The sequence below is a fragment of the Cavia porcellus genome, unplaced genomic scaffold (assembly GCF_034190915.1).
Source record: "Cavia porcellus strain 051 isolate PalLab524CR breed Dunkin Hartley unplaced genomic scaffold, mCavPor4.1 scaffold_2, whole genome shotgun sequence".
Lineage (NCBI taxonomy): Eukaryota > Metazoa > Chordata > Mammalia > Rodentia > Caviidae > Cavia > Cavia porcellus.
Window position 1 is genome coordinate 15,569,825 of NW_026947485.1, and position 7,871 is coordinate 15,577,695.

General features: G+C 34.7%; 1 protein-coding gene across 3 annotated transcripts in view; it reads right to left on the bottom strand.

Moving 5' to 3' along the window:
• Nucleotides 1-7,871, bottom strand: part of Immp2l (inner mitochondrial membrane peptidase subunit 2) — an 878,014-nt gene that overhangs the window by 599,994 nt on the left and 270,149 nt on the right. The window lies entirely within an intron of this gene.

Sequence of the window (7,871 nt, forward strand, 5' to 3'; positions counted from 1 at the left end):
CAGAAAAGTAAAGGGGATCATTCCACAATAAGGCATTGAGGATAATCCAAATGAGCCATGGAAATGGGCTTCAAATACAACAGGTAGTCAAGGCAGTCTACCTAAATCTATTTGTTTCAATTTTATATCTTCCATTCAATTCTTATGTTTTATGTAAGAAAGCCAGAAAGGTTGTAGATTTAACTTGTACTTTAGCTGTATAACTCTCATGTTTGAGAATGGTTTCTTAGTTTTGGCCGCACCAGCACTATAACAGTAAAAGGTAAGACACTCTTGGGTTGGGGAGGTCATCATGAATTTATTTCACTGACCATCCTTGAACTGAATTTGAAGTCCTGCCCTCATACTTTTCCATAAACTCTCCATTGCAGTCAAAAGCAACCATCACAACTCACAGTGCTAATTCATTATCGCCATCAGAGCAGCTCATTACTACTTCTATTTTCTATCCCAAAGATTTGGCTTTAGGAATTTCTTCACTTCCAGTAAAAAATTTTACAATGTAATTCAGTAAACTATTTCTGCATGCCATGCCAACTTTCCCCTGGAATGAGAGATTCCATGACATTCACCTTCAGTTGGTTCACATATCCATCCCAAATTTTCATCATTTAAATCATATTTTCAAAGATCATTCCTGACTGATGTCCATACAGAAAGCAGAAACTATGCAAGATATTTTCATTGTAGGGAATTTAATACAGAAAGTTATCAGAAGCTGCGGAGGGAGATAGAAGTGGATATACCTGAAAGTGCAAAACAAAACCACGGTAGCAAGCCAAAGACAGCTGCGATGCTAAGCTGCGGGCTGCAGGCTGCAATTACTGTTGAGCTTCTGCAAAGGTTTCTGAACCTATGACACATATGCCACAGTGGGCACACAAAGCCCTGTCAGCATGTGAGCCAAGTCGCCCCAGCCAAGGTTTGACAAATGATCAGCATGCATACAACAACAAAGATCACACTAACTGTGCAAAAGTATGCCAGATGCAAACTTTTACCTTTCAAAAAGAAGCTGTTTGTATCATTGAAAGCTCTGTTACTGTATTCAAGACAAAAAATTTTAGTGTATGAGTTGCTTTTGCCAAACTAAAACATCAGTATTCAGATTTAATTGCAGGGTTAGCACTTAGGAATAAACAAGTGGGCTTTAGGTTGTAGTTTGAGTACTCATTCTAACAGGTTTGCTATCACTGGTTTGGGCATTTACTTTGTTGTTGAGTTGCTTTAGCAAAAATTAAGGTACTTTAAGAAAATTCTTGCAACATTAATAATCTGATATTTTAAATTTGTAATTTTAACATTTTATTACTGTTGTAAATTCTACATGTTACTGTTTTTACTTTTAAAAAAAGATATGTACACAGTTACATTTTAAAAATTTGTATTATTTCCAGACTCACTTTTGATTAGCGTGAATTATGTTAAATAAATATTAACAGAAAATTAGCATTTACTTCTAATGCCATTCTTACAAAATACTCATCCAAACTATGGAAAATTATGGAAATAGAGCCATATTGGATTATGATTTAGCAATTGTATTTCAAAGAAAATTTCCAACATCGGAAATGAAACTTATTTCTGAAAATAATACCTTTCACTGCAGAATATGATCTTCCCTATTGAAACAGATTATGGAATGATTTTCAGTGTCAGTGTTTGGGACAAACACAGAATAATTGAAGAGTGATGAGAATGTTAATACTTCACTGACTGCCATTCTCTTCTGACTCAACTTCTACCTCCTTCCCCATCCTGGGCTTTCTCACCAGAAAGAGTCTTGCTTGAATCTGCTATGTAACTCTATGATTTTGAAGAGGGCATTCTGGAAATAACATTGTATCGCATTTGGAACATATGTATGTGTTTATAATGTGTAACACATTAGTGCAGAAGAATATTTTACTTCTTGTGCAGAGATGCTTTAGTGCTTTAATTGTGGTCTTTAAGCTATAAAGCATCAGGGTCACAATTTAATATTGCCGAACTGTCCTCTGGATTCTGTGAGGGTGAAAAAAGAATGCTCTCAGCATTTTATTGAATGTGACATGATTACAAATGGTTTGCCAGCAAGTCTTGAAAGCGTAACCATATATTCAGCCTAGCTCTGTCTACAGACATTATTTGATAAGATTTAATTAGATTATCAAAATATAAAATAGTCCCACTTAAGCCATATGTTGTCTTTCTGATTACCACAGTGGTATGAGAGGGTGTTTTCTCTTTGGTCATTTTAATGTGTGAACAAAATTTAAGGTAATTACGACAAAGAAACAATTTATGTTGATGGTTAACTTCTCATTAATTAGCAGGCTAACCTAAAAACTGTTCAATGAATTCTAGCAAATGCTGAATTTTATGAAGAACAGACAATTTATTTGCTCATTAATTGATTTGAAAGTATTATTTCCACACTCAAAATATAAATAACATCATCAATCTAATTTGTCTCAGTTTAAGAACTGAAATGGATGTGACCATTTTTATAATTATGATTTAGTATTCGGTAAGTTTGGCAAGGTATTATCGTTAAAAAGTGATTTCTTCTAAGTTATCTTTTGACTTAAAAATTTGTTATACAGCTGAGAACTAGAAAACTTTTCTGTTTGATCTGAACCATAGATATGCTTTCTAATTAATTTTTTGATCAAGGATTTAGCTGTGTTCTATCAGTCTGATTGTTCCTTTATTTTTTTGTCAAATGGTGTATGCCTGTGTGTGTAGGTGGTTATCAATATATCTTACAAGATCCTTTATAATCTGACTCTGCTGACATGCTCAATCTCTTACCACCACCACAGTTATAACCAATAACATGAAACTACTTGAAATTATTTAATTAGCCATATTTTCTCAGCACTACTTCCTGACCATTCTTCGGGAAAATATTGTTAGACCTTTCCAGTTTGAATAGGTGACCTATCTCTGCTCCTCAAAACATATTCCTCTGTCCTCCTTCCACAGCATTATACTACTTTGAACTGTTTATGTTTTCCGCTCTATTTCCATCTTTAACTGTAAGATCTTTGAATTTGGAAGCAATCCTATTCATATTTATAGTGACTACCATAACATTTGGAGCAAATGAAACTCTCCATAAATACTTACTGAATAAATTAACACTTAAAAGTGGGATATAGTGGTACATAATTTCATGCTTTAAGAAAAAAATGGCCACCAAAATATAGATGAACTATGAACTAAGTACCCACAAGGTCTGCCCAAAGAAAGAATAGCTGAAAGGTTGTCAGAAATCCCAGGACCTCTTATAGATCAGGAAGGCTACACAATCATGAGGGTCTTCACCGCTGACTCACCCTCCTTTGCCCCTCCTTACTAAGGACAGAACCTGGTGAGCATTTAAAGCAACACCCAATTGGCTCAGTGTCAACAGATTTCAACTCTATTGAAAGTAAAGGATCTTAACTAAAATCCTGCTTCCTTTTATGATTTAATCATTGCATGCTGATCAAGTAAATAACAGTAATTACAAAGAACGTTTCTCATCCATTTTGATTGCCCCTGAGAAGCTTAGGACTCCTCTCTGATTTGACACAAGGTATAATGTCCTTGATTAAATATAAATATTCTCAATGGCTAAAAAAATATGAAAATCACTTTTCTAAATTATTTATCTTTGAGACTGAAATTCTCAGGTTTGTAATGCATCAGAGGACCTTTTTAAAGGGTACTTTAAAAGCCTAAAGAAACCCAAAACGCTAAGCTTTATCTAAAGTTTAGAGTAATTACGTAGCCATTACCTAGAATTTCTAAATATAGAAACCCTTCAATATAAACACCTAAATCTAAATATTCCTTTACATACTAATTTTCCAAAGTCTAAAATGAAAGAAAAAAAAAACTACACACTTGTCACGTCAATTAAAATATGTAAAACTGCAGTGGTTATTACAGAAATATTCAGCATGCTTTTATAAAATATGAAGATTTTTATCTTTGCTTTTGTGACTAAGTAATTACATTAATGTATCTTGAATTATAGTACAAATCCTTAAACCTAAATGACTTTAAGTTAAAACACAAAGTATGTTAAATCCCTAAGTATAATTGCTCATTCACAGCAATGAAGGTACAGTACTTCCTTTCATCTTGAACTTTTATGATTTCTGCTGGACAAAACAATCCAAAGAGATTTTTCTATAAGAATTAATATAATACTTTCTAATATGTAGCCGTGAATGAATAATTAGTCTTTAAACATGTTCACTGAGATTTTAGGACTTAGTATTTGCTGACTAATAATAAATAAGAGGCTATCCCAGAAGTTCCTTTATCCATAAGTAATAGGAATAGTACATGGCAGAAAGCATACTCACAGTAAGTATGCTTTGAGGTTGAATTGGCCCCATTATTGGTTAGACACAGAATTTTAGTTCACATGATAGATACCCTGAAACTGAATTGAGCACAAATATAATTTCAGCACATTGTTATAATGGATGGTGCAGAGAGAAATATCAGTCATTTTCTGTTGCAAATAATGAAATGCAGATATAGAAAAAAATAACATAGGAATTTGGGCTTATGTAGCCAAATTTGGAACAAGTAGAATCTCCAGTTGGCAAAAGTGACAAGGAACTCTGGATGATAGCAGAAACTGAGTCAAAACAATGAGAAGTGCACTAATATTAGCATATTAATATCAATATAGAAATACAAAAATGTATTCTCTTTACACAATGCAGCAATTCCCCCCAAAAGACAAAAACTCTTAAGTAATAACAATTTGAACAACGAAAGGATCTAGTCACATACAAATTAAACAGTGAGTTTATAAATAGCTAATATTTTTGGTTCATGGCAAAAGCACTTCTCCAAAAAACTGCATAATATTAAATAATTAATTTTTAGACATAAGTGAAATAATTTAAATGTTCAAGTCAAGTAAGCAGAAAAACACTAAAGAAAACAAAAGAAAAAATTGCTAAAAGATAAAACAGTAAAATAGATAAAGGAATAAATAAAATTGGGAGGACGGTGGATATCTCAGCAAGCAGGCGATCATCACCAGTTCCAGAGGCCCTGCGGCCTGCGGTAAGTGCTCAGTGCATTCTGCCCCAAGCCCAGATTTTTCGGGACCCTCCAGGCTTCCTGGTGCAGTGAGGTGCATAAGTGGGTTTGAGGCATCTACCTCCGCCTCCCCATTCTGGCTGTGCTTGGAGAACTGTGCAGCTTCCAGCAAGCAGGTGGGCGCACAGTGTCCCTGGAGCCCAGCTTATCTGGAAATACGGAATTCTACACAGGCAGAAGAGGGCCATTAGTTCTAGTGGCCCAGTGGCTTGGGGGAAATGGGTGCCAGAGTCCCAGGAGCTGCAAACATAGAAGTGGATTTCCAACAGACCCTGAGGAAGCTTTCAAATAACACTTGAAACACAGAAATATAGGAAAATGACAAAACGAAAGACCAAATTACAACCTCAAACCTCCATCCCATCTCAAGAAACCCTAGGAGCGACGTATATAGTAGAAAATATATGCCGTTCACCTCAAATATACAGATTCAATGCAATCCCAATAAAAATAACATCAACATACCTTACCAATCTAGAGAAATCACTCCTAAAATTCATCTGGAACCAGAAGAGACCTAGAATAGCAAAGGCAACTCTAAGCAGCAAAGGTAAGGCAGGAGGCATCTCAATCCTTGACTTGAAGTTATACTACAAAGCAACAGTAGTAAAATCAGCATGGTACTGGAATCAAAACAGAGACGGAGATCAATGGAATAGATTAGAAGATAAAACCAAAACTACAAACACACTCAACCACCTTATCTTTGATAAAGGAGCCAAGCAGGTTCACTGGAACAATGACAGTCTCTTTAATAAATGGTGCTGGAAAAACTGGCTCTCCATTTGCCGAAAACTAAAGCTAGACCCATGCCTATCACCATGTACTAAATTAAAATCTAAATGGGTCAAAGATCTGAATATTAAAACAGAAACACTAAATCTATTGGAAGACAAATTGGGTAGAAACCTTGAAGACATAGGGGTAGGTAGAGAATTCATGAACAGGACTCAAACCGCACGGGAAATACTTCCCAGAATCAATAACTGAGACAACTTCTTATTAAAAAGTTTCTGCATGTCAAAAGAAATCTCCAGCATAGTGAAAAGAAAACCCACAAACTGGGAAAAGATATTAGTGAACTCCCTCTCAGACAAGGGACCCTTGTCTAAAACATATAAAGAATTACAAAAAACTCAGACCCCCAAAATTCAAAGATCCAATCCAGAAATGGGCATCTGAGATGAATACGTAATTCTCAGATGAAGAAATACAAATGGCAAATAAATACATGAAAAAATGTTCATCATCATTTGCCATTAGAGAAATGCAAATTAAAACCACACTGAGATTCCATCTCATTCCTGAAAGAAGGCCAGCATCAAGAAAACTAACAACAACAAATGCTGGAGAGGCTGTGGGGAAAAAGGAACTCTCCTACACTGTTGGTGGGAGTGTAGACTGGTACAACCTTTGTGGAGGTCAGTCTGGAGATTTCTCAAAAAGCTGGGATTGGAAGTCCCATTTGTTCCAGCTATTCTACTTCTAGACATATTCCCAGAAAAACTGAAAGCATCATACCACAGTGACATATGTGCACCTATGTTTATAGTAGCACAATTTGTAATCACCAAATCTTGGAAACAATCCAGGTGTCTATCAACTGAGGAATGGATAAAAAAGTTGTGGTATTTCTATACAATGGAGTATTACTCAGCTGTAAAGAAGGATCACATTGAGATATTTATCAATAAATGGGCACAGCTTGAGACCATACTCATAAATGAAATAAATCAATCTTGCATTTGTGAATATCAAATAGTTTCACTAATGTAAGTAATGATTCAAATATATAAAAGTATGTGGTAATCATGATTCCCCATTATGTGGCCTTGAAGCCTTATAAAGTTTTTACTTATTAATTGGAATGGCTTTATTCTGGGCTTCTTGATATGGAAATATTTGAAGCTATAGTATATGAAGTTATTATTCAAGTATTTCAAGGAAAAAGACAGACACTATGGTAACTACTATTAAGTCGGGTTATTTGGTGGTGAAGCACTAGGTTGCTGAAACAGTCATGCTTTGACCTGTATTGTTATGTTGTTATGTCCTCTTTTATCTCAATCTCTCCCTTATTCAATAAAAAAATTATTTAGTTATTTTTTATGGTTTTTTTAATTAAGGCCAAAAATTTAAAAAATTAGCAGGATATATTATAGTAACTTTTTTTTATTTCCTATTAACTTGATTTGAAGTCCTGTAATACTCCCACTATCTTGTGTTGACTGATTAGACTCTGTTCTATTCTGTATGATAGTATCAAGTTTGAGGGTATAGGCAACTACTTTGAAGGCAATAAGATTCACTAAGATGCCCATTCTGCTTTGACTATTATCTCCTTTGGAAGTCCTGTAATGTTTACAATGTTTAAGTTTTATTGGTCTTGTTCTCTACTGTTTTGTTCAACTTTATAATACCTAATGAGATAGACAATTCTTTTTAAGGAAGCAAGAGGCATTATGGTAACCATTGTTGATAACCTTGTACTCTGTTTTTACAGCATGTAGTATGTCTATCCTTGGTTTTGACTGACAGCTTTGTTTTGCCATATTTGACTTTATTCTCTTCCAAAAAAAAAACATTAATAAGAACTAAGGAGTAATAAACCCAAAATGTGTAAATTTTGTTGTAAAAGGGAGAGGGAAAGGAGGTGCTATGAGGGATACAACTGCAAGTGTGTTTAGGGGTGTTAAATAGCTGACCATATTAATGTTTTTGGTTGGATCATTGAACACAAGTGTTTGTAGTCTCACTGTTTGAATGTCCACTTTGTA